The 26665-nt window shown below is 47.3% G+C and overlaps 1 protein-coding gene across 1 annotated transcript in view; it reads left to right on the plus strand.

The window, feature by feature from the left end:
• The first annotated feature begins 6190 nt into the window (after positions 1-6190).
• ABCA1 (ATP binding cassette subfamily A member 1) overlaps positions 6191-26665 on the plus strand; it is a 241282-nt gene continuing 220807 nt past the window's right edge. Inside the window, exon 1 of the mRNA XM_069630840.1 lies at positions 6191-6377. The gene's annotated coding sequence lies outside the window, so the exon portion shown is untranslated. The remainder of the gene's footprint in view (positions 6378-26665) is intronic.

Below are 26665 nucleotides of genomic sequence, written 5' to 3' on the forward strand. Positions count from 1 at the left end.
CTGCAGTCTATTCTCTATGTATAGACAGCCTTATGATTACTTTGTTATATTTGCATTTTTAAAGCGCTCACACAGCCCGCGGGCATCGAGGCGCTGTTACAGGAACTGTGTGTTAGTTGCGTAATTGTTTTTTGTCTTAGTTGCGTATTTATAACACGCTTAAACACCCGGAGGTGTCTAAGCGCGGACTCAGGGATCGAACCTGTGTTGCTTTGTGTCGTCTTGCTTCCAAGGCGAACGACTTTGCAGCTGAGCTATCCTCCTTTGCAGCTGAGCTATGTATACTTGCGTTACAGCATCTGTACAGTTATAAAGCGATTTGAATTTTCTGCAGTGCTCTTCACACATGCAATCTTCATTCCTGCACCTGAATTGTTACTCGACTCTTCACTTTGTCATCAGATTCTATAAGGTTTATATACTTCCTTCTTTGGCATCTCTTCTCGGTGCGTCATCCTTGCTTCATGTGACGTCACCAGTTTCTTGCTTTTGTCATTTCACTCTTCTACAGGAACCTCCTTTAAAATACTGTCATTTCTTGTGGATACAATATGTAGGGCTTTATCAATGGATACATCGTTTCGAGGATTCTTCGTGGGATAGGTACCATTATCTGCGTCGTGCATGTCACAACTTCCGGATTCCAACATATAGGAAGAATGAGGGTGGGTCTTCCGGTAGAGGCATTTGGCTCCTCCTCTACACACAAGTCAAAGCCCCTCCTATGGTATTCCAATAAAGAAAATATTTCTATAAACTCCTTGCACCAAATCTTCCTTTTTACTTTTTTCTCTATGTGCCAGGCCATGGTTTTTTGGTCCTCCTGTGCACATCCTTCCCCACTGTGTTTCTCCCAAACTTGGTTTTATAAGCTCCCCACTCTGGCCATACTTCAAGCTTCATCCCTTTAGTGCCATTTTCTTTCTTCTACCCATTACACCCCTTTCCTTTACCCATGCCTTAAGACGCTTTCTCTGATCACCACTGCTAGTGTCTGTGTTGTCTCGCTCGCTCTGATCTGTGTCGGATGAGTTAGAGCTGACATCCCTCGTGCTCTTTTTTCTTTCCCCTCGTATTTGCTCCTGCAGCTCTTTCTAGGTATCTTGCCCAAGCGTAACATTTTTAATATACGTCTTTCAAACCCTCCTTTGCCAGTACCTTTTGTTTTTTTCTTTTCTGCTTTTCTTTCGTGGGCCATCCTGCGCCGCTTATTCTGTTGACGTGCTGGCTCTGCGCCACTTTTCACCTTCCACCTTTCTTCTTTTGGTGTTTGGTGAGTGTCCCTGCCTCAGCTCCCTCCTACTCACTGCCTCTGTTTTCTTCAAACAGCAGGGGTGACATATCCCTCTGTGTTCCATTCTGTGCCTCAGCCTTTCGTTTACCCACTGGCAGCCAAAAACCTTCTCGGCCGCATTGACCCAGGAGCATGGCTCATTTTCCCCTCTGCTTTGTTCATCCATCGTCCTCGCCTGCCTCTGTTCAATCTTTTCACCTGGTCTGGTGTTGGCACTGGTCAGGCCTGCTTCTGACCATTTTTTTCCAGCAGGTCTTGCGCTTGCAAGGCTGCTCAGAGACTCTCCAGCAGTTTTTCCTCACCATGCGTCTTGCCTCGACCCCGCCTTTTCTGGAGCACTTTGACTGCCCCAGCTTGGCCAATAGCTCCTCCTGCGCTCTGTGACAGGCCGCCTCTGCGGAGTGTCTTGCTTCTCTTCTGCGAGCTGCTCCGGCCGAGCGGTCCTTTCCACGCTTGCCTTGCCCCGTTCCCTGTCTCTGTTGTACGAGCTAGCAGAATGTTTCACTTGACAACGACCTTGCACCGCTCCTGGTCTCTGTCATACGTCCCGGCCATGCTATGTACATGGCAAACGACCTCCCGGGAACTCCTTTGCTGCTGCGGAGGCAGCGCCCAACAATTGTCCCCACAGAGCGTTATGCTCAAGACAACCTGCTCCCGGTCGTCTCCAGAGCCTCGTGTTATCCGTGGCAGCAGTGCTCCAACAATTGTCCTCACAGACCCTTATGCTCACAAGAAATAAGAATCATGGTCCGGTCGCCTTTTACAAGCTGGCTCCGTTTTCAATGTCCTGTTGCTGCAGCCATCGTCTTTTATCGGGGAAACGTTCACCTTGTTGAAACCGGTTTGGTTTTGGGCCCGACCCGCTGCTGGCATGTAAAACCTCATGCCCAGGCCTCCATCCAGCTTTGCACCTGGAGCTCTGCCCCCATTCGGACCTGCCCTTTGTTCCTTTCGACCTGCTTCCTGCAGGGTCGCCTCAAGGGTCGGGGTGAGTGCGCCAACCAGGTGTGGACTGGGAACGAAAAGAGGCCCTGGAAATCATTTTCAAAGTGGCCCCATATAATAAACCCTGGCGCCAATCTGTCACCCCCTGCCCTGGGTACGCAATATTAGCCCCCTGTGCTTAAACTCCTGTGCCCAGGGCCGGCCTTAGGGCAGGGTGGGCGACCACTTGGGGTGCCATTAATCCACAGGGCGCCATCAGCCCCCCTGCCATGCCAACTCTGGGGAGTCTTTCAAGAGCTCTCCCGAGCTGGCATAGTGGGAGTAGGCACGGCAGGCGCCTTTTTGTTGTTAAATGTAACAATAGGGTGTTGATTGCACAGCATCAGCACCCTATTTAGAGGATTACCACCCTGCTCCGACGCAGGAGCGAGGAGGACGTTTTCATTAGAATACAGTGATTGTTTTGCGATCTATGTGACTCACTCACTATTCTCCTCTCTGGCCAACTCACTCTGCAGGGCACACTCTGGATGTTCTGATCTCCTCAGACCTTCCCCTTTCTATCCCTCTCACCATTCCTCTCTCCTGGAGTGATCACTTTCTCCTTTCCTCCCATCTCACCCTCTCCACCCCCCAGGCCAAGCCACTTCCATCACTGCCACCCACCGTCTCGGTCATCCGACGCATTAAGCGCATATCAGTTGAGGCTTTCACCACCACTTTCTCACCCTCCAAACCCCCATTTGGCTGACTCTCACCCTGACAGAGCCCTCTCCACGCTCCTCTCTGCTATATCTGATACTCTTGATATCCTTGCCCCTGTCATGAGGATCTGCCTGAAGCTCAAAGCCAAGTGCAGCTCCTGGTATGACTCAGACCTCGTCACCCTTAAACGCAAGTGCAGGGTGGCTGAGAGGAAATGGCATGCTTCATGTACATACTCTGACAGACTGGCCTGCCACCTGCTCCAAAGGCAATACCGGCTCTCTGTCCTCACCAAGAAGAGAGTCCACATCCACGCCCGCGTCTCTGCGGCATCTAACAACTCGGCTGAACTCTTTAAAATCTGCAAGGAACTGGCCAATCCTACTCCAGTCTCTACCTCTCCTATCCCTTACCAGACCCTCAGTATGGCACTGGATTCTCACTTCATCTCGAAAACTCAGGACATCCTGTCCTCACTCTCCTCCTCTCCCGCCCTCCCTCTACTCCCTGCTCTTCCTCTGGTCCTTCTGCAGCCTCCTCTCCTCCCTCCGTCTCTGCCTTTCCCCTGTTCTCCACAGATGAGGTTTCTAGACAAGTCCGATCTATGAAAGACTCGTCAAAACAGGTTGATCCCTGTTCCTCCAAAACCCTGAAGGACCACATCGACTCCCTGGCTCCTGCCCTAGCTAACTTTTGCAACAACTCCTTCACCACTGGAGTCTTCCCATCCCCCCTGAAGCACTCCCTTGTGCACCCTCTTCTTAAGAAACCCTCCGCTGACCCCTCCTGCCCGGCTAACTATCGCCCAATCTCCATCACTCCCTTCCTGGGCAAGCTCCTGGAGAAACTGGCCATCTACCAGCGTAATCTCCACATTGAATCTGTTGGTTTCAGAGCTGCCAGAAGCACGGAAACTGCTTTCCTGAACATCTGTGAAGACCTGCTGTCCAACCTTGATTCTAACACCCCCTGTGTCCTCATCTTGCTTGATCTCTCTTCTACCTTTGACATGGTCAACCACGCCATTCTGCTCAGTTGTCTCCGTGATAACCTGGGTATCACCGGTCATGCCCTGGCGTGGCTGACTTCTTTCCTCTCTGACCAACCCTCCCAGGTCCAACTTGGGTCCTTCCTCTCTGCTATCTTTTTCTCTACCTGTGGTGTCCCCCAGGGGTCTAACCTTTCTCCCTGGCTGTTCAACCAATATCTGGCACTTCTTGCCCACCGCATAGCCACTCTCTGCCCCAACTTTCAGTGCTATGTGGATGACACGCAGCTCATTTTCAGGCTACCTTCGGCCACCTCTTCTCCGTCCCTCATATCTGACTGTCTGTCTGCTATCCAGGAGTGGTGTGCCGCCAATGACCTCTGCCTTAATGCGAGTAAGACTGAGATTCTCCTCATCGACACACCCACTCCCCCCTTTCCTGTCGCTCTCTGGCCGGCCTCTCTTGGCCTTCTACCTGCTCCCACCTGCATTGCAAAAAACATTGGGGTCATCTTTGACTCCACACTCTCCTTCTCTCCTCACATCTCTGACGTCTCTAAGAAGTCACACTACCAGCTGCACCTACTCAGAGGTATTCTTCCTTTCCTCTCCTTCCCCCAGAAGCCCATTGTCTCCAGAGCTCTGGTTCTCTCCAGGCTGGATTATTGTAACAGCCTCTTTCTAAATCTGCCTGCTTCTACTCTCTGCCCTCTGCAACTCATCCAGAACAGGACTGCGAGACTTGTCCTTGGCCTCAGGCCCAGGGATCGTATCTCCCCAGGACTGAAATCTCTGCACTTGCTCCCAGTGGCTGCGAGGATTAAGTTCAAAACCCTACGCATTGTCCACAAGGCCTTCTGGGGCCCGGAACCTCAATACCTTCAACTCTCTCTTCCTAAATATCTTCCTTCTCGAGCTCTTCGCTCATCTGCCGCCAACTCCCTCAGGGTCAGTCGCTTCTCCAAGCAATGAGTTGGTGGTAGATCTCTTTTTACAGCTGGTGCCTCCCTCTGGAACAGCTTCCCTTACACTCGAGGAGAACCATTTCCGGTTCCGGAGGCACCTCAAACCTCTTTGCTTCTGCTTTCTCTCCTCCTCTCCCCTGCTGACCTCCTGGCTGTAACTGGAACCGCACTAGTTACCGGGTCACCCGCTGAGCGCGGGCCCTGGTCCCTCCCTCCATAAATCAGACATATATGCACTGTCTGCCTGGTAACCCCCGCACTTGGGGACTGTTCCTGTATCCCTACAGTCCCCCTACCAGCACTTGACACCTGATGTCTGCACTTACCCTTGCACTTGCTGGCCGTTACTTTTTACTTGTTGCTTGTACTGCGCTGTCCCTTCCCCCTTCCCATGCAGGTTCTGAATGACACCTGGCCTAGTAGGATCGTTGTCTGTCCTCCCTTCCCCCCCCCCCCCCTTGCCTCGTAGTGCATTGAAACACTTGTGTATAGGGGCATAAATGCCATATCATATCATATCCTCCCTGCTCAGGTGCGCTGGAGCGGGAAGTTAAAAAAATAATTGGCACCCACTGCATTGACCAGGAGCGTACAGAGGGCCCAATCTGCCTGTGCCCTCTATCTTCCTGTCCTACGGCCTGTAAGGGGCGCGTGGACATCTCCAGAGTTGCATGTAGTCCAGGGCAGCACTGTGCGCCAGTACAGCCCAGGACTCCGGGTGTGGCATGCCCACAGCAATGTGATGCCATTGATCTAGTTTAAATAAAGAGTAATGTTTTATAATCCACCCTGTCTTTGTCCTACATCGAACCCCTCGCAAGTAAGGGTTAGGACACTTACCGATGCACAATTTGCTCCAAATGATAACAAAATAGTGCCATTTTTCGATGAATTACACCACGTGGCCACACGCACACAACAATGTATGTTTTCTGAGCACGGTGGCGCCTCTACGGTTCAATTCTTTGCGTTTGCCTCGACACATTCCAAAATATTGCGACTTTGAAGTTGCCGGTGTGGGCAGCAGGTGTGCCCTGGGTTGGTGGCAGGTCGGTGCGAGTGCCTGCTGTCCCCCATCCCCCATCCCTTAGCAGCCTCGTCTGCCAGGTGGTGGTCTAGAGGGTGAAGGGTCACGGGTGGCAACCCAGCCCAGCTTCCCCGTGCTCCCCAGCAGTGCTGACTCCGTGGAGGGCGGTCCTTCCTCCACGTGCTCCCTGTGAGTGACGGTCCACACATAAACAGAAGAGCACGGGCCCGGCGGTGACCGATAATAACCTCCCTCCAGCGGCGGCGGCGGCGGCATCAGAGTCTATATAAGGAGGCCCGGCTCCAAACGCCGGAGAAGAGGCGCCCACTGAGGAGGGGACGCAGCACCGGGGAGCAGCGCGAGGGCAGGACACGCGGGGCCAGTACTACACTCTGTGCTCGGTGCACATTCACCAAGCCAAGCGGGGGGGCGAGAGGCGAATCACGGCAGGTAGGACACTTTTCTTCAGGGTTCTGAAGCGGGCTGGGGGGTCGCTTGCACCGAAGCTCGGTTCCTATTTCACTTCAAAAGATTCAGAATAAGAGCGACTATAGCCTTCAGTTCTAGAGCAGGGCGGGCGGGGGGCACAGCGTATGCGTAGAGGTAGGGCACGGAATGGGACGTTCTGGGGTGTCGGACAATCTCGAGGGGCAGCTGTGGTGGGGGGGTCTTTGTCTTGGCTGGGTACATCGACGGGCTCTCCTAACATGCTCGTATGGAAGAATGTAAATGACATGTTAGGGGTGTGCTAATGTTCTGTGCCGATTTTGGGGTGTGAGATAGTACAATAGAATTTGCGCAGGCATGTATTGGGGCGTCTTACACATTCGGGGCATGAGTAGATGGCGGAGTGCTCTGCTCATATGCAACACATTCGGGTGCATGGGGGGGGGGGTGGAAACAGGCGGCATCAGTGATAACGGAGCCTGGAAGTAAGAGGTCGCATGTAGTGAGGGGTGCTTCTGTTTGCCACTGTAACACTGCCTTCGGTACCTTGGGGAAGTGAGGGGAGCTATTTGCCCCAACTTTGTGGCTCGGGGGTCTGCTCGCCTGCTCCCGGGACATGGCGAGATTACGGGGCGCTGCTGTACACAGAGTCGTGGCACCTTCCGTGTCCACCCCCTCCCCCCGCGCATCCCTTGCGCATGGAGCGTATGTTCCCGCCGCCGCCCCCTCGCCAGATGTGCTGGCCGGAGAGCGGCGGGAGACGGTGACTCGCCGCATCTGTTCTCTCTCAGCAGCGCTGCGAGGCGCAGTGACCGGCTTCGGCCGCTAGGGCCCAGGGAGGCAGCGGGCACTCACAGGCGACAGTGAGGGGAGCTGGGGTGGGGGTGAGGGGCTCGTTTAATCCCCGCAGAGTGTGATTTCGGATGTGGTCTGTCTGCCACTGCCTCTCTTCCTAACACCCCGCTTACTTCTGAGGTGACGTGACGTGCCTAGAGATGGGGGACGTGTGCGCTCTAAGCGCAGTGCCAAAGGGCGACGAGCTTTGATTATTGGCCGGCGCCGAGGAAAAGTGGCATAACGCGTCCAACCAGGCAGGCTATTTGGTGGTGCAGAGTCTGATCTCGGAAAAGGGTCAAGACCTAGCTACTATTGACAACCGCAAAACATGCCGAATGGGTCACTTTTCCATCATGTTGGCATCCTGATGGCACAGTGGCTCACAGCAAACCAACGTACAGCCCCCACCCAACGGGACCGTGGTCTGGTGGGAACATGTTGCTTAATAGCCTGCTGGCCGAATTCCGTTCCCATTGGCAAATACAGTTACCTCCATCGTGTGCCCGAATGGGTTCCCATATCTGCCAAGAATGGGAGTGCTTAGAGAACAGACTAACCCCAAGAATTAAGAGAAACGTAAAAACCGTGTGCAGCTAGGTACACGAGGGTTATAACCGATAGAGATAACCCACATGTGTGCAAAGTCTTGGAAAACAATGGTCGCTGCCTGCTTCCCCTCGCAGGCTCAGGCTGAGCAGTACGTGTGTTGTTTTGCCGACTTCGTTTAGGCCTGCATATCTCCGGGCCGCCTGCAGGTGGGGCTGCCGAGGCAAATCCGGGAGGGAAAAAAAAGAGCAAGTTTCAAATGACCGAGAGTAACCTCCGCCTGTTCTTCGAAAAGCAATGGGAACGCGCACGAAAACCTCTGCCACTTTAAAAACGAAGCGTGCTGGGCCCCCAGGGTGGACCCCTCTGAAGGGGATGTGGGCTGGGACGTGTGGGGAATGAAAGCCACTGTTACGGCTCTTGTCCGGGGGTGAGGGGCTGCGAAATGGAGACTATCAAGGGTGTGAGGGTGTTTTTAGATCAACACAATAGGCATGTTTTCCAGACGGACATGGGGTGTGAGCAGAGATTGCGTAGTTTATGTCAGGGATATTTGCGGTCGTGAGTTAACACTCGAACACGACCTTTCTTAGGCCATTAGCCTGGAAATTGTACCAGGCTCTTGCGTGAATGAAAGCGGCAGAGTTGACACAGGGGCGCATTACATATTTACCCCCTTTAGGCAATGCCAAATCTCCTTGCCCAGCAGAGAATTCAGTAAAGTGGGAGTGCTAATGCCACCCCCATCTTCCCTTCTCAGTGGCACCTCCTGGTCACTCGATATGGATGTCAGTACCGAGAAAGGCCTGTGGTCATTATAATAAAATGCAGAAATGGCACACACGGCTATAGGGGTTCTCTCATGGCAGCCGCCCCTGATGGTATATCATTGCACATTTGCAGTGGCCGCTGGAATCCAACGAGACAGGTATAGGCAGTATGGGTGACTGCAGGGGAAGAGCTAACAGGGCCGACTCATTCCTGTTTCCCCTTTGGCATGTACACCCTACACCTTCCACTGGCACCTCCCCATCTAATGTCGTGATGGAAACCCCAAGAGATTCTGTTACCCTCTGTTTGGGGTGTGTTCTATCTAGATCTTTCAGTAGCCACAGCTGTGAGTTAAGCATTCAGCCCCCTCACTCGTTTAAAGGGGCATGGACCCTGAAACCTGTTGTGCAAGCTGTCAATTGTATAATAATTATACACATTAGAAAATAAAAGTAAAAGTCATTGTTTGAGTAAAACAGTTTAACAATTATGGAAAGTGCTGACTTGCTGAAATCTCCCAAAGAAAAGAGTACTCATTTGAGCAGAGCAAATAGAGCCGCTCATTACCACTAAGCTGTTTGACTGTGTTACCGAGCAGTGGCTGCTTTGGAGGCTGCATCTTGTAGATTTCTGCTTCAAGCATGAAGATGGTGGATCGCCTTTGCTGAAGTGGCATCCAGACAGTTGAACTTAAAGGACCATAGTTTAACTGTGTGCAAAAAGTTGACAAATCTATCGTTTGCAGAATGTAACATTAAGAAAACGTGGGTAATCTCTACGGAAAGAAAACAGACAAAAGAAACTTGGGGGAATCTCCAAAAAAGAGCTGAAAGGGACCTGTACTCCCTTGACTTAACTAGTAAGGAAACAGGTGCTCTTTCCAAGCTAAAACCTTAGATTGGAATTTATTCGCCATGTGGAAATCATATCCTAGGGATTTGCGATAGTGCTGAGCCTTTGTACAAGTGGTTATAGCTAAGGTTTGACCTGTATTATGGAAATAAAGTTTTACCATCCTGAAGAATGTCGAGAAACAACTGTAACGACAGAAACATGTTGATGATCATGATGATGATTATAATAGTTGGGACAACACTAACGTTAATGTTAATTTTAATGTTAAGGGATATTTGTACCGCGCACTATCACCACCGGAGTGGTCCTCTGGTGCTCTAACTACAAAACACTCAGCATAAATAATGCATGAAATGTAAAAGTACAGATCACGTGGTTAAGACGGTAGAATTAAGTATTGGTCCTCAGTGTTTAGTTTTTGTACATAGACATATTTGAACAAATATTTTGTGTGTGTTTGTTATCTGATAGAGCCAGGGCTCCAGATAAGTATTTTTCATTGCAGGCCATGGTATTTTTTAGGCAAGTGAAACTACCTTTCAATTTTAAAAACATAGATATTTTAGTCGTAACATATACTGTCACTGTGCCCAGTAATTACCAATATATATTTTTTAATGTTCAGCCTTCTTTCAGTTCAGGTAACACATTCATAGACCACCTGTGTGGCTTGTGCTGCTGATGCCTCGGGTCTGAGCGCATCAAAGCAGCAGTGCAGGCTGCAGCAAGGGCAAGGCTTCTGACTGTGTGTTACTCCTGCCTGTTCTGTTTCCTTTTTGTTGGAAGTATTTGCCTGCATTTTGGGAGTGAAGCGGATAGGCATGCCCTTTAGCTGGTGGACAGAATAAAGTGTGGTGGTCACTGTAGTTGCAGTCTTTAAGAAATGCACACACATACTTTATGTCAACATTGTCAATGTGTGTACTCAATATTTTGCAGCATATAAAGGCAAAATAAACAATACAATTTTAGTTTAAATTACCGCTGCTTAAATCTTGTATAGTGGATATATAGATGTCTGCATCTTGTGGACACTGGCAATCCACGGGCCACCTGCTGATGGATGCACTGTACACAAGTAGAAGGGACAGCTGGCATATCTGAGGGAAGTGATAGACACCATTCAATAACCTGGGGCAGTACATTCCTGCCGTCCATCAAACAAAGGCTGAGTTATACCAAGCAGCAAAAACACTCATTGTTGTAAACTGCGTTTGCCGGAGCCCTACATTATTTGTGACCGGATCGAGGCCTGCTAACGCTCGCTAAAAGTGGATCGAGCAAGTAGAAGGAGCCCGACCCAATCAAAGAGCCACACTCTCTGCCAAAAGACCACTTTGCGTTCAATCATATATAAGTAGCTCAGTTGTATTGCCCCGGGTCCAGTGCTACGGCAGTGCAACACGAACATTGCTGCATAGGGCCCTGCAACTATAGAGGTGGTTACAAAAGAGGAAGTGTCACCAACATGGCAATACATGGGCATGCACATTCCTTGCACAGGGCCCTGAAGCGCCTCAGTTGTCCAAATAACACTTTGAGGAGCTAGAAGTCAGTCTGAAGAGCATGAGGTGCCCGCCGGCCGCTTTTTGGTGTGCATATGCGTCGCCTGGTACAGGCCACAGGTCTCTCTGGGCAATCTGCTGTAGTTCGCACTTTCAAGGCCCGATTCATGGAGTTTTTTTGCATGGTTCAAAGTGAATTTGCACTGCTTAAAAGTGACTTTGTACTGTCGACACAAACTCTAACTCGTGGAACTGTGCAAAGTGTATTTTTGAAGTGCAAAGTCGGTGCATAGTCATTATCGCAGTACACAATGACGTTGCAGGTACTTTGCACTGCAAAAATACACTTTGCATAGCTCCATGAATCAGGGTTTGTGTCGGCAGCGCAAAGTCACTTTTCAGCCGTGCAAAGTCACTTTGAACCGGGCAAATATTCCATGAATCAGGCCCTCCTGATTCATGGAATTATTGTGTAAAACAGGGATTTGCGTGCCGTTCTGCCCGCAAATCCCCATTCGTCAAACAGGGATTTGCCGGCAGATGGGAACACAAATAAATCCCCGGTTTACACGCAAATAATTGAACGTATCATGGTGTTATTGCAGAACTGGCTGACTCTACATGCAGGTGGTATGTGACCATTCTATAGCTGTGCGGGTTTATGAGGAGGACCTGGTGTAGTTTGGTTTATAATTTAAAATCTTACACTTTGGCACTAGACAAGATTCACAAACCTTTTTTTTTAACTCTGTTCATTTCATTGGGCAATTGGAATCGAAAATCCCATTGAAAAACACTTTGTGAATCAGGGAGAAAGCAGGAATGGGAGACAAGACGAGCACCTGTTGAGCAAAGGCAGTGGCGGCAAGAGTGCACACAAAGCACCATCTTACAAAAAAAGATATTGGCAAAAATAAAGACGTTTTCTTTTTTATTGTGTATCCAGTTTATTAAAACTTTAACACAACATTATAAGTAATCCCAAAATACAATTATATTATGAATACATTTCCACAATAATGTGTAAAAATCATCTAACAAAACCATATCTCACAAAAATAAGAAAATAATAAGACATAATTAGAAGATAAAGCTATTTGACTTCGGTATAGCCATTGGAAAGAGCCGCTCGTGAGGAGTGAGGGACACATGGGTGCAGAGAGAAAGAGGGGCCTGAGAAGGGAGGGAAAAGGAGGAGAATAATATGGAAAAGGGGGGCAAAGGGAAAAGGGGTGATGAGGAAGGGGAGGATGGGAACTGCACAGTGTGCTGTATTCTTAAGTATAGACTTGGGATATTGACACTTTATCCACAGCAGTTCAGGAGATGCACAAAAACGGACATGTTATCAAGTGGAATGTGACCAGGACACACTCCTTCAAGTAAAACGCGTGCGATAGCAGAGCCTGGTGTTTACGACACACGTGGATATCGTTAGTGCGCTCATGCCAGTTCTGAGTAGCTGATGGTACAGGAAATTCTAGTCGATGTCTGAGAAATGGTTTCTACTGGACGCAACTGTGGCATACGGGCTTTGAGACTCTGGATTATATACATACACAAACTCGCTTTAATGATTGCATTGAAGTAAAACTACCTAAAATGTGGGGTGTGAGTTGAGCTTTGATTTGTAGGCTAATTTACTTCGTTAGTAGTTGTGATGTTTTTAATGTAATGTGTATATTAGAGGAGTGACTGGAGGAGCCAGTGGCAGGCAGAGGAAAGCACCCTGGAGTGCACTGTCTCCTTACAGGAACACCAAGCGGCTGCACATGCCCAATGATCCACGCCTAGCTGGGTTCTACAGCTCTCCCAGTTTAGCCTGGCTCATTGGGCATGTTAGCAGGGCTTGTGTGCAGCCTTGGGGGCTTCATGTTTTCAGTGCCCCTTTTAGGTGCAATGTATCCATGCCTGCAGCTGGGAAGCTTAAGGCTTCCAGCCGTGCTATTTCCCGGTGCATGTTGGAATCAGGATCCAAAGGAACCTGTTGGGGTAGCAGAAGGATTGGGCAGTAGGCAGGTACAGAGGAAAAAAAGTGGTGTGCCTGAAAGGTGCGGGTGTTTGCCTGCATGTTTGCATGTTTGTGTGTTTGTGTGGACGCGTGTGCATATTTGTATATGTGGTTGCATTGCATGTTGCTGTGTGCACCCAGGGAAAAGACTGACTTATTCGTGTTGCACATATTTTACAGGGCAATGCTTTCATATATTTTGGCACATGTATTATTAAAATGTGCATTACTGGGCAATGCTGGCATATATTGTGGGCACAGGCATCATAAGTGTTTTGCAGTGGCGGCATATATTGTGAAACTGTGCATCATGCAAATGTGCTTTAGAGCGCCAACATAGGCATAGATAGTGGCTTCAAGCATTGGGAACATGGTTTTGATTGGCAATATTGCTATATATTGTGGCCAGGAGTATTAAAGTGTATTTATTTACTGTTGGTTAGTTTGTATCTATTAGATTTTTCATTTGTTAATATTCAGAACTGTTTGTCAATTGTCTGGATTAAAAAAAAATGGACATTCATGCTGTTCCACAATTTCAAAGCATTATTTACACATTTGCACTTTTGCACTTTGCTCTCCCTTCAATGTTTCGGGTGTGCTCCCTACACTTGCATGGGCAGGTGAATTCTGGGAACACATTTACGCCCCTCCCTACCACCAGCCTTGGTGTAGTACACTTGAAAGTGTCATTTTTAGAGACAGTCATCTTTAGAAAGAAATGTTCTGCAGGTTCCATCGTTTTAAAAAAAAAAGTGTAATGTCTGGTATTTTCCGTATGTTTTTTAATATCGTGGTGGTATGTTTCCTGCAAAACTAAACATGTGCACTTGTCGCTAGCCGTTGGAGAGTGAGTCTTGGCGAGCAAGACATGGTGTTGGGTGTGTATGTGGGGAATTAAGGGGTCTTGTGACTTTTTATGTTTCGCAAGTGTGTCTGCAACTTGCAATGTTTACCTGTTTCCTGGCTAGGTAGTAAAATGTCATTTTCTGAATCCGTGTGCGCGTATTTCGCTCTTTTAAATGTTTGTGTTGTGGTGGTTTATATGTTTCCCAAATACATAATGTATTTTCCCACCCATATGTTGTGCTCAGACCCAAATTATGTATTTTGTCCATATATAAACAGCAGTGGAAGGCTGTGTCTGCGAATACATGAGCCCCATCATTACTGGTATGTTTCTGTACTCCCTATTGTATGTATTAGTGTGTTCTGTTTGTTCTGCGTATGCTCGAAGTGTGCGTTTTGTCCATGTGTTGACGCAGGCATGTCCCATATCCATACATGCCAACATTCTGTGACTAAGATTCCTACAGATTTTTGAAGTTTAAAAAATATTGAAAAAATCGGTATTTGTTGCCACTAAATCGGTAGGCGGTAGGACTGCTTAAAAAGCGTTCCTACCACCTAAATCGGTAGGGTTGGAAAGTATGTAGCAGGTGCCGGAGAGAAGGGCGCTGTGTTGTGCAGCTACGCTGAAGAAATAGCATATTGCATTTGTAGGCGGGTGGAAGTGGCGAGACTTGCGCAGGGCAGGGTTGAAACGTGCAGTTTCCCCCTGGCGCAAGCTCACACCTGCCAGAACTCATTAGGAGGAGTGGCTCGCCATTGCTTCAGCGGCTCGCCCTGCATGTAGATGACTGGCACCCGGGGAGCTGAGGTACAGTGAACCATGTGGCTGTTGATATCCAGAAGTGCTGGAGCGGATCTCACGGGCGCCTCTGACATTCAGGGGAGGTTGCACTGGCGCACTGGTCTGCTAACTGCTGCCAGTAAGACCACACCATTATAAAAGCAGCAGCTTGGACACATCCCCAATGAAGAACGTTCCTCGGATTCTGTGTACCTGCGCACCCTGCAACCATGACTGAACAGGCTGCTAAATCCAGGCCAAAAAAAAATCTGTATTTGTTGCCACTAAATCGGTAGGTGGTAGGGCTGCTTAAAAAGTGGTATCCTACCGCCTAAATTGGTAGGGTTGGCAAGTATGCATATCCATATATGTATATTTCCAAACTCAGTATTGGTATGTGTGGGTGTACTGCCGCTTTGCTTCGGTAATGTGTGCGCTTTCCACATGTTGTTCCATTTAACTTGTGATCAGCTTATAGCCGAAGAATGCATTCGCTATCCATATCCATGGGCATGTCCGAAGAAATCCGTCCGCTGGTCATACATGTTCATTGCGCATGTGTTATTCATAATTGTGGGCCTGTGTGAAGAAATTCGAAAGGTGGCCATACACGTATGTGTATCTGCACATGTTAACTGTATTCGTGGGTGTGGACAAAGAAATTCAAGTGGCGTTTGTACGTGGTTGTATGTTCAGCATTTATTTAGCTCTGCTGCCCATGGCCGAAATGTAGACTTAAAAACATTCAAAACACAGAAGCATATAATGGTGCAATCACATTGGAAAACGCCCTGTGAATAAGGCCTTGAATATCTTAAGCTTGACCGGTCTGAATTTCAAAGTTTTTGGGGCTTGCATCACTACCACATACGTTCTAGGTGCATGCCAAAACTCTCGAAAATCAAAGATAAAGATCCTTTTTGGACATCAGATTGGTGTCTGCACATCTGTGTTTATTTGCATATGAATTTTTTTTATTATTTTTTTTTCAAAAACTGTTTTATTCAGTTTACCATCATATAAACATGTATAAACTTTTTTTAAATTCAGTGAAAACATCCTAACATTAGGACTCAAACATTTTGAGTGAACGATAATTCTACTCCTTCCCCCCTTAAATCCCACCATAAATCTAATTGTTAAATGAGATTGAGAAAAGAAGAGAAAAAAACACACCACACCTGCCCGCTACCTCCCCCATAAACTAATCCCCTTACTACCTTGTCTAATATGCATTTCAAACTATTAATAATAGTACAATTTCAATTCATGAATATAAAATTAAAAAATGTACTTTTCTTAACCTTCTTCATATCTTCTCTTGCTTTAGCATGTTAATCCAGTTCTAAACTCAGGAAACCACCCCATATCTTATCAAACATCTTCTCCTTCTTCTGTAACAACATGACTACTCTTTCAATGTTGCATAAAGAGTATATTTCCACCATCCTTAATTCCGTTGTTGGGCACGCAGCCGATTTCCAATGATGCAGAATTATCCTTTTTGCAACCAGAGAACTCTTCAAAATCCATGTTACTTGGTGGTACCGAAGATCCTCTAAATCAAAGTCCTCTCCCAGAATCAAGGTTCCAAACGAAAATTCCTTCTCTTCTTTTAGGACTTTATTCATCACCTCTGTAATTCCATTCCAAAATGCTCTTACTTTGTAGTATTCCCAAAACATATGTTCAAGTGAACCCCATGCTAGACCACACCCCCAACATGCATCTGTTAAACTTAAGCCTTGTACGTGCATGCAGTCTGGAGTCCAAAATACTCTATTCAATAGCTTCACTTGTCTCGCTCATACCCCAATATTCAATGACATTCTTGAAATATTTATACACAATGCCTCCCATCGTTGATGTCATATCATCTTGTAGGTAATTCGACCAAGACGCCAAGATCTTATCATTCTAACTTGAAGTTATGCTTAGCAGATTATACATTTTGGAAACCATATGCTCTTGGCCGCCTATAATCTTATTTGTCTCCAACAAGTCTGGAGATTCTAGTGTTGGCAAGTTTACTGCCTTTCTTAGTTTTCGGTACTTTCCATAGATGCATCCATTTAGTATACATTCTCCTTTCAGATCTTGAAATGAACGCCACTTTCCTCCTTCAAATAAATCACCTTTTCTTCTTACAACTGCCAGAAACAAATTTGGCCAATGTTTTATTCTTAACTTTGATTGCAGGGTTCAGCCATATTGAGGATGAGTTCATTAGATCCGGTATCCTATCTAGTGTCTTGGCTATGTTTCTCCATGACGATCTCAGAAATTCCATCAATGCAGACTTCTCACCCCAATCATTGTTTGTGGTTAACAAGACAGCCAAAGTATTTAATGGGCCTACCATGCTTGCTTCCGTAAAGCCCACTCATCCAAACTCTCTGATATAAACGGAAGAAAGTGTCTGATCGTGAAAGCTTGATGATACCTTTCAAATTTGGAATGTTTAGACCTCACCATTCATTTTGGAGTTGTAGCCTCCATAACTTCAGTCTAGGTTTTTTTCCCCCATAAAAATGATTGGATCAGACTATCCAGTTGTTTCAGTAAAGATTTCTTGGCAGGAAGTGGAATCATACTCATAACATAAGTTATTTTGGGAGTTATATCCTATCTATTGTTAATTTCAAGTTCAAATCCATCATTTCACTGATGCCTCTTGTAAGCCATATGCCTAGGTACTTCATCTTCTCAGGACACCATTTGAAGCCTTGTCTTCTTAACATCAATCCGCTGCCCCCTGGTGAACATGGCAAAACCTCAGACTTAGACCAGTTGATATTATAATTCAAAATTGAGCCAAATGTTTCAATCAAATTCATCAATGCAATGATCATGTACAACTAGGAGGTCATCTGCATATAGCCATAATTTTTGCTTAATTCCATAAAAGTTAATTCTGGAAATCCAGTCATCAGATCTGATTGCCACTGCAAATGGTTCAAGTGAGAGCACAGAGCATGGGAGACAACGGACAACACTGGCGAGTCCCTCAATGCAACTCAAATTTACAAGACATCCTCCCATAAGTCGACACCTCTACCATGGGGTTTCTATAAAGCAATTATACCCAGTTCAAGTACGCGGGGCCAAAATTCGTTTTCTCCAAATAAATACAAAATAAATAAAATAAAAATAAAATATCAATTCAATTCCATTGTCTTGAATAAAAACTCCCACGAACTTGGTCAAAGGCCTTTTCCGCATCCAAAGATAACACAGCAAATTCCACTTTCAATGTACATGTTGTTGATAAGATTAGCAAAAGTTTCTGCATGTTTGATGCAGAAACTCTCCCTTTTATAAAACCTGCCTGATTAGGGTGAATCAGCTTTGACAGTACATTCTCTATTCTGCTCGCCAAAATCTTAGATAATATTTTACTATCAGAATTGATTAGACTGATTGGTCTTTGCGGGGTGAGGGGTGTGAGGGCGGTTACACAGATTGCCAGAATGGTGTGGGTGAAATTAAGGGGCGGAGGTAGGTGGAGAATAATGTGGGTGCACTGAATGTCGGGTGCTGGGTGTTTTGCATGCAAACAAAGTGCATTTTGGGAACATGAGAATGACAGCCAATTTATCAAACATGCCTGTGATCGTAATCCCAGCATGCATTCCTTCTGAGCATGCAATGCAAACTAGATATTGTGCTCCTTACATTTAATCAGAAAACTCAGCATAACAGTAAACTGTGGTCCAAGTACAAGTCATATATACAGCCGTGGCACGTTTATTATTTGGGTTTGGGCTGCTGCGGTGAGCAAAGGACAACTATCAGATACACAACTTGTAAATCAGTTGCCTATTGCCACACGCTTCGAGATTTCAAGGGCAGAGAGGTTTCTCAACTTGGGCCTTGTGTCATCTCTGAACAGTGCTCCACAAAGACAATTCGTGCTGGAGCGCAGCTCCATTTTGTTCTGGCCAATTCCTTCCCTGGGTCATTTAAACCAAATTCTCTTCCCTGAAGTATTCAGCCCACTTTTAAACACCGTAAGAGAGGGTGCCCGGCATCATAGCTGTTCTCCAGGAAGCGGGGGTGACATTCTTTAATTACGCTGACGATACCAAGATTCTGGTAGATCTCAAAGAGAATGATGATGCCCTATCAGATCAAACTAAATAAAAAAAAACTGCCTGCTCACACTGAAGGCCTGGAAGGGCAACCATTTTTGAAAAATGAATCCAAACACAACAGAAATTTGGGTCATAAACGAAATAATCAATACATGGACCTCCTCCTGTTGGTCTGACTCTTTCAGCCACTATCCTGGGCCAAGTCCAAACTTGAGAACACCTGCATCATCGTGTAAGCTTACATTGAACGCGCAGATATCAGCTGTAACAAGAACGTTATTTTACTTTGAAAAAAATCAAAACCATCTACCTTATTAGTCTTTTCCGCACCAGGTACTGGTCATGAAGTCCCGCCTTGCTTTTAGAAATGCTACCTAGGTCTGCCAAACTAAATGACCCATAGACTACAAAGAGTAGAGAACGCTGCTGCAAGATTTTTACTAACATAAAAGAAATACGAGCTCATTTCTCCAGGTCTGCGTTCTCTTCACTGGCTACTGGAGAAGAGTCGCATTGTTTTTAAAGGCATGTGTATTGTTAAGAGCCCCAAACACCTGTTGGCGAGCCTCTGTCTTTAAAAATCAATACATATATGTCAACGCGCTCTTCTAGATTAAGATCTGATTAAAGATTAGCCTGCCTGGATATAGGAAGGACAGGTTGGGTGGGCGCGCCTTCTTAGTCATATATTCTACTTTCCTGGAAAAAAATGAAGACATATCTTTTTAACAATTAACAGATCCTGTGCCGCCCGCAGTGACTTCTCTGGGTTCAACTCTAGTTTAAGGTTACAAAAAAGGTAGCAGGTACCCATCTGTAGAAAGAACATGGCCTGTTCTGTGGTCTTTTTCCCACTGTGAGAGTCCGCAGCCATCGCTTTTTGCTCACTGTACTTTTCACAAAGGAGGAATAACCATTTGCATATCAGTCTATGTCCCACCCATAAGGGCAGTCCAGCACCGAAATGCGAGGCAAACCTCCTTTGAACAAGAGTACCAACAGCAACCCCAAACACATGTTTCAGCCTTGTTGGGCTTCATCAGTGAGGTGAGGCTGTGCCTCTCTGAGCAGAGTGAGCAAGGGGTCCACGTCTGAGTTTCCACAAGTGACTTAGGGTGACCAACTCCAAGTTCCTGGCAAAAATACAAAAAAGATAGCAGGCGCCCCTCTCAAGAAAGAACATGGCATGATAACCTGTTCTGTGGTTTTTTCCCACTTTGAGAGTCCGCAGCCATCGCTTTTTGCTCACTGTACTTTTCACAAAGGAGGAATTTCCCGTTGCATATCAGTCTTTGTCCCGCCAACAAGGGCAGTCCAGCACCAAAATGCCAGGCAAACCTCCTTTGAAGAAGAGTACCAACAGCAATCCCAAAATGTCGAATTTTAGTTTTATGTTTTAACCCATTTCATTGTATATAAATGCGGGGGAGACCCCCCACAGCCCCTCCATACTTCTGACATTTATAATTAACTTAACTCATCTCCCCACATATACATGCAGTGAAATGGTGCTATAAACATTAGACATTCTGGGATGCGCAGTGATGGGATGCGCAATGATGGGGCGATACCGATTATTCTCCCTCCTCTTTAGCGCTGTCCCTAAATCGTGGGAGAGCCATGAAGAACCAATAATCCAGTCAACAGCTGTCAGTAATGCATGCTATCTTGGCACCCAGTAGTCCAAAATGTACATAAATATCCCACAACCAGTCCCAAACATGCCTCTGTCCTGCTCCAAAATGTATAATGAAAGTGTATTTTATTAGGAGATGAAGGGAAACGAAAGTGGCTTTAAGTAGCTAAGCGAGGCTATGTCTCATTTGGCATGGGCCGCTGCGGCCCACACTGTATTCCTCAGCTCGTGAGGATCCTCAGCTGGACAGGGGCTCTGAACACTGCTTGCCCTTGGCCCTGCTGGATATCCCTGTCTATGAGATAGGTGTAGGCTCAGACTGACCTATAGGGTAATGGCCAAAGGACCGTCCTCCGAGGCCACTGTGTGCCGGATCAGAGGGTACCACAAAATCAAATGCTGCTCAAAATCACGTGTGTGCACCATACTGTTGGGTGTCCTGACCCACGTTTGGACTATTATGCTGCAACATTTGGTGCTGTGGGCTTAGGAAATCCAAGAGGGCGGAAAAGCCCACATTTGCGCCAGAATCCTAGAGAACCGTGCAGTTTTGCGCACAGCAAAGTGGTCCCCTGACCTGCCACCCACCAGGGCAAGCATGATGGGCCAGGAGTGCCATGAGTGAAATGTGTGCCAAAGGAAAAACAGCAGTGCCGGTTGGCTACAAAAAGCGCTTTAAAATCACCTTTGTTTCCCTGAATGCAAGCTCAAAATGCCTATTTTAAACATCACAAGATATTCAAAAATCTCAATGAACACCAGCAGACATTTGGTAGAATGTATTCTTGCGTGCATACTAAATCTGGAAAGAGAAAGAGCCCAAAACCATGTTCATAACAAAACTGGCTGAGCTGTGGATGTCAGCAGCTTACGTTAAATGGACAGAAAGCCACTAAAATCGAAATGTTTAAAATAAATGAGTGACCTACTTTTGAGTGTAACATAGGTTGCAACTGTTAAATGTCATAGTTTTGAACTTAAAATCAGCATTCTAGCTGCATGTGCAAACATTGTGAGTTTGATTTGAATGAAGAAAAACTGGGAACAAAAGTGACATTTAGCTGAAGCCTGGCTTAATGAAACTGGATTCTGCCTGACAACTACCCCCGACAGGAGAGGGAATTCAGCAGCTGTGTTCCCAGGCCTGGCTGCATCCTGCTGCCCCTGCCAAAAGGAGATGACACCTCTCTGATTGAATTAGGGGAGTGGCACCTGGGGACTACAGGAAACTAAACAAAGCACTGTGCCTGGCTCAGGCAAGTGTTATATTGGGGGGGTCGTAAAATGGATTCCTCTTGGGAGAAACTGGGAGGGGCAGTGCCTGTGAGAGCAAGCTGAGCTTGGGGGAAGTGAATAAACCAGAAATTCCACCATGTGCTTTGGAAAACCACACCCCTTTGGGGCCAGAGCATGATTCTAAAAAGATGGATAATTCATAGTGCGGACTTGTAAAAATTATATAAATGACATCATTCTTGTGATTTTTCTGTGCACATTTTAAGACGTGTTAGGACCCTGTGGTATGTTCTTGGGGATAGTAGGGAAAAAAAGGTTGTTACTCCAAATGTATGCATGTTAAAAATCTGACACTTTATCATCTGAAACCCATATCCCTGATGCACATTTGTGTAAAATCTGGAAAGGTTTAGAGGTCGTTATCTGGATGAAAAGGGGAGGATTCTGTCATAAGTGGACACAACATCGTACAAAGACAGGGATCGGATGGTTTGGTGCTACAGAAAATATGTTAACTGGACCTATAATATTAGAAAAATGGTACATAGATAAATATGTATTTGGGTCAGAAATAAATTTGTGTGCAATTTGACAAGCGAAGGTTCCTCTGACCATAAAACCTACAGCATCACTCTGACACTTCATTTCCTTCCCCCAGTCATGGGAGAGAGGAAAGCTTGGCCAATGATAAGTGAGAGGGGCAGGCTGAGCTAGGCCCAGGCACACACCCATTTTCAAAACACATAAAAGGAACATTGAAACCCAGGTAGAGGCATTCACTTTCCACTTTCTTGCGGGACGCTCTGCCGGGAGACTCCAGACTTCAAATCCAGAACTCCAGGGATCCAGAACTTTACTTCAGAACTTGTAGCAGAGAGGCTAACCCACAAGCTGAGTTCTCTTCAGCAGGCCTCAAAAATCATTTGCAAACTATTCAACCGCCGGGCTGTGCGGTTTGCTGCTTGCTAAGAATCCACTTGATCCAGACCCGCAGAACCAGAGACCGCTGTATCCGGAACCGCTAGCAGAACCGATAACAGAACCAGAAACCCAGAGACCAGATCGCTGTGAAGAACCGCTAGCAGAAGTCCAGCCAATCCTGACCCGATCGGTGACGAAGTTGCATTCCTGTCCAAAATCTAGTGTGAGTACCCAGCTAGCACTGTGCCAAAACCAATCTTAGTTTAAAATAATCTAATCCAAACTATTGTAGCCTATTAGAACTGCCTCCTAGAATCGTGTCATTCTGTCATCTTTAAAACTGAAAACTGTCATCTGTCATTATGAGCTTTAAAATTTCAAATCCGAAAAACGACCTTTACTAAATCGGCCGTATCTCCGGAACCGTTTGTTCTATGAACGAGATTTGACTTTCATCTTAAAGCTAAGATTCTAAGCTTCCCAACGAACCTAGAACTCCTTATAGTGCCTCCGTAATTGTACTCGACGCACATGACTAAATTGCCGCAATTTGACATTTTGCTTCATTTTAGCCACGGGTAAAAATATTTGTTTTTGCTTCCATCACTGAAATCTGTTTTCAACCTAATAACCATCCCTGAATCATTGATGGGGCTGGCCTGAACTGATTCAAAGTATCTGTCAACTACCCTGAACCCCCTATAGGGAATTGAAAGCCTTTTTAGCATATTTTTCACTTAATTGCAACCACATCAAAGTATATTGCCTGTGTTTAAAACTACTACCTGTTTTCCTCTAAGCTTGCTAGGGGGGGAACTGAATTATATTTGATTGCATTCCTGAGAACTGTGTGCTTTCCTTCCATCTCTTTACATTGCATAAAGGGGGGGGGGGGTGAATTGTCAAAGAAAAGTGATTACATTGGCCCTCATTACGACCCTGGCGGAAAGGGGAAAACGATGGCGGAAATGCAATACCGCCATCGAATAGCGCTCGGTGCGACTACGACCCGTCACCGCAAAGTACGAAGCCATTAGCGACACCGTAGTGAACGCCAACGCTAACTGCACTAAGCACGCGCGCGCGCGCCATGCCAAACCGCAAACACCACCATGGTGCAACGGTACGCCAATTCCGACCCTAGCGGACATGTACCTAACGCCATCAGGCATGGCGGAATGGACCATTCCGCCATGGCGAGAAGTACGGCATCGCGAATCAACCGTAAACGGCCCCACTGAGTGCCTGTACACCGCTCCCTGCCCACAAAGTACAACTCCCTGTAGGTGCAATGAAGTCACAATGCAACCATTGAAATGTACAAAGCACCCATACATGCCAACGAACAAAAGCAACACAAGAGGGGCCAATGGGAGCTGCAGGGCACAGATGGCACGAATACAGAAGCCATCCCAATGGACATGACCACAGTCCCCCACCAAGAAACGCACGCAAACACAGGCACCTGTGACCAGCAACATTCCGAGAATCACATCATTCCACCAGTCCACCTGGCTGACCGCCATCTGTCACACAAAACCCAATCCCCCGCCCCTGAGCATGACAACATCCAAACTGTCATATAGGCAGCCCCCATCCCTGACCTCACGGGCTCAGTAGGCAAACGCGCCCAGCACAGTACCACGCAACTAAACCCCGAAGCAGGAACCCAATGCAGATCTCCTCACAATACATCGCCCCACAAATAGGCAGATGCCACATCACTTGCAAAGAAAAACGCTACACGGGCCAAATCAGAATAGAAATTTAATGCACAACAAAATCACCAAGCCCATACAGCCATCAGGCCATGAACTCCAAAACACATTTCACCATTGTGGGCTGCATCCGCAAGAAATGACCAGCCACTACTTGTGTGACGCCCTGTCCCATCATGGTACACAGAGCCACAATCACGTACGAAAAGGCAACAAGGAAGCGCACACAACCGCAGGGCCGTCCCAATGGGGAGGCACTAGTCCAGCTGAAAGGCCGAAATGTTGCTCCGAGCCACCAGTACTGCGTAAGGGCATGTGGGCCACTGGCGATCGTCCCCTAAGATCGTAATGCTGCTCCACCGATTAACACGAAGCAGCAGGTGTCGGGAGTAAAATCCATCTGCAGGAGTGGCATACAGATGGCAGTGGCAAAAGGGGAGGAGATACCTGTCAACCAAAAGAAAAGAACAAGAACAGAATGGCCATCAGAACTACATTCGAACAACTCACTTCAATGAGCACACGAAATCCACAGCCATATGCATGCTAGCCCACTCCAAAGGATCATCACCACCCCAAAGCCACTTGCGACTCATAACCATCTATACCTAGGTGTAAACACCATCACGAACGAGTGTACCTGTGCATGCGTCTGCCAAAACAGAATCCATCAGATGGGAATGTTAACGTGCATGGACACAAGTGTCTGAGGGCGCGTCGAGACAGGGAGGGCTCAACAAGGCCAGATAGACGATGGTCCCACTATGGCAGCCCTGCATCACATAGCGTAGGGGAGGCGGATAGATCCCAAGAAGCCCTGTACATGGCAAACTCTGCATCAAATCACCTGCCCATGCATCCATTCATCCTTCCCTCATCCCGGGATCAAAACGCCTGAATAATTACTCACATGACATTAGAAACGTCCATTGAGTCTGTGCGTAATGCAGCCTGCTAAATCCACAGTGCCCCAGCCCGTAAATCCAGTGTTGTGAAGTAACATGTATTTGGGAATGGCCGGCCTCATCGCCCACGTAGCTATTGCGCATCCCAAACTATTCATATCAATCATTGCTCCCTCGCCATGGGCCCTGTCTCAAGGACATAGAACAATAGAACGTTATATTTGCAGTCAGACCTGTGGGCATCTCCTCGCCGCTAGCTGGAAACCGAAAGCGCCGCCCTTCGAATTCCTCATTTGCAACATCACGTCGAAAAGGCATCTGTGGCCGTTTGAAATCACTAATTATTCCATCGAGTGCGGCTGTGTGTGAAAATGGCAACTGCCTTCACCCACAAATGGGACGCCCCGCCCGTCGTTGCAACTCGGTACAGTGATGCATGAGGGCCCACCGTTACTCGAGTACTACGTTCCACTGACCCTTCACAAGTCCGTTCGCGACTGCACAGATAGTATTGGAAACAATGGGACCACAGCAGTATGAACATATCAACCAATCTTACACGCCCATCGGGTACAAATACATGATTGCAATAGCAAGATACCATTCCCCGATTTGCAGCGTTGTGCGCGGGACGTGCTCGGCCAAAGGGGAGAGCAGTTTGCACAGGTGGAATCAATCACCACAGGTGGAGGCCATACAGCCTGAAAACACATAAATTGCACACCCAGTCTCCTCCCACAACCACAGCGAAATGCTACCGGCAGGACTCGCGATGTTGGCCCTGGGGGACCTGATAGCACTGCAAGTGCTCCGACTCCAAGAAGAAGACGAACAACAACTACAACCAGCCGCACGGAGGAGACGCAGGAGGAGGAGGAGGCCAAGGCAGGGCCAGCAAGGCCCAGCAGCACAGCCACTACCACCACGCAGGCAGCCCGCAATCCCACGCCTCCGAGCACATCCGTTCAACCTCACTGATGAGCAGATCCACACCCTCTACCGTCTGGACCGGGACACCATAGCCGCCATTGTGGACATGACACAGGCTGACCTAGTCAGCATGATAGATAGCCCAACCGCCATCCCACCCCTACTGAAGGTGGTGTCTGTACTCCACTTCCTGGCCACAGGCACCTACCAGCACACAGTCGGACAGTTGCATGGCATTTCTCAGCCACTGTTCTCACGGACACTATTCCAAGTGCTCGATGCCCTCCTGCAGCACGCAGACGACTACATCTCCCTACCACGCTCGGAGCAGGAAATAACCAACACAAAAGTGGGATTCCATGCACTTGCCGGCATACCGGGTTGCATTGGTGCCATCGACTGCACCCATGTTGAATTGGTCGTGCCACATGCCATGGAGGCCCAGTACCGCAACCGAAAACAATTTCATTCCCTGAATGTACAAATGGTGTGTGACTCCAACAGGATCTTTACGCATTGTTGTGCCCGATTCCCTGGATCAACCCATGATTCCATGGTCTTGAGGAACTCTACCATACCACGCTACATGGAGCGACACGCAGGGAACAGATCCTGGCTACTCGGTGAGTCTCATTGCATGCATGATGATGTGGGGTATGTGATTTGGCAATGTACTGGCAGGAAGGGGGGGGG

Source organism: Ambystoma mexicanum, chromosome 6q (genome assembly GCF_040938575.1).
Source record: "Ambystoma mexicanum isolate Mex_15411 chromosome 6q, UKY_AmexF1_1, whole genome shotgun sequence".
NCBI lineage: Eukaryota > Metazoa > Chordata > Amphibia > Caudata > Ambystomatidae > Ambystoma > Ambystoma mexicanum.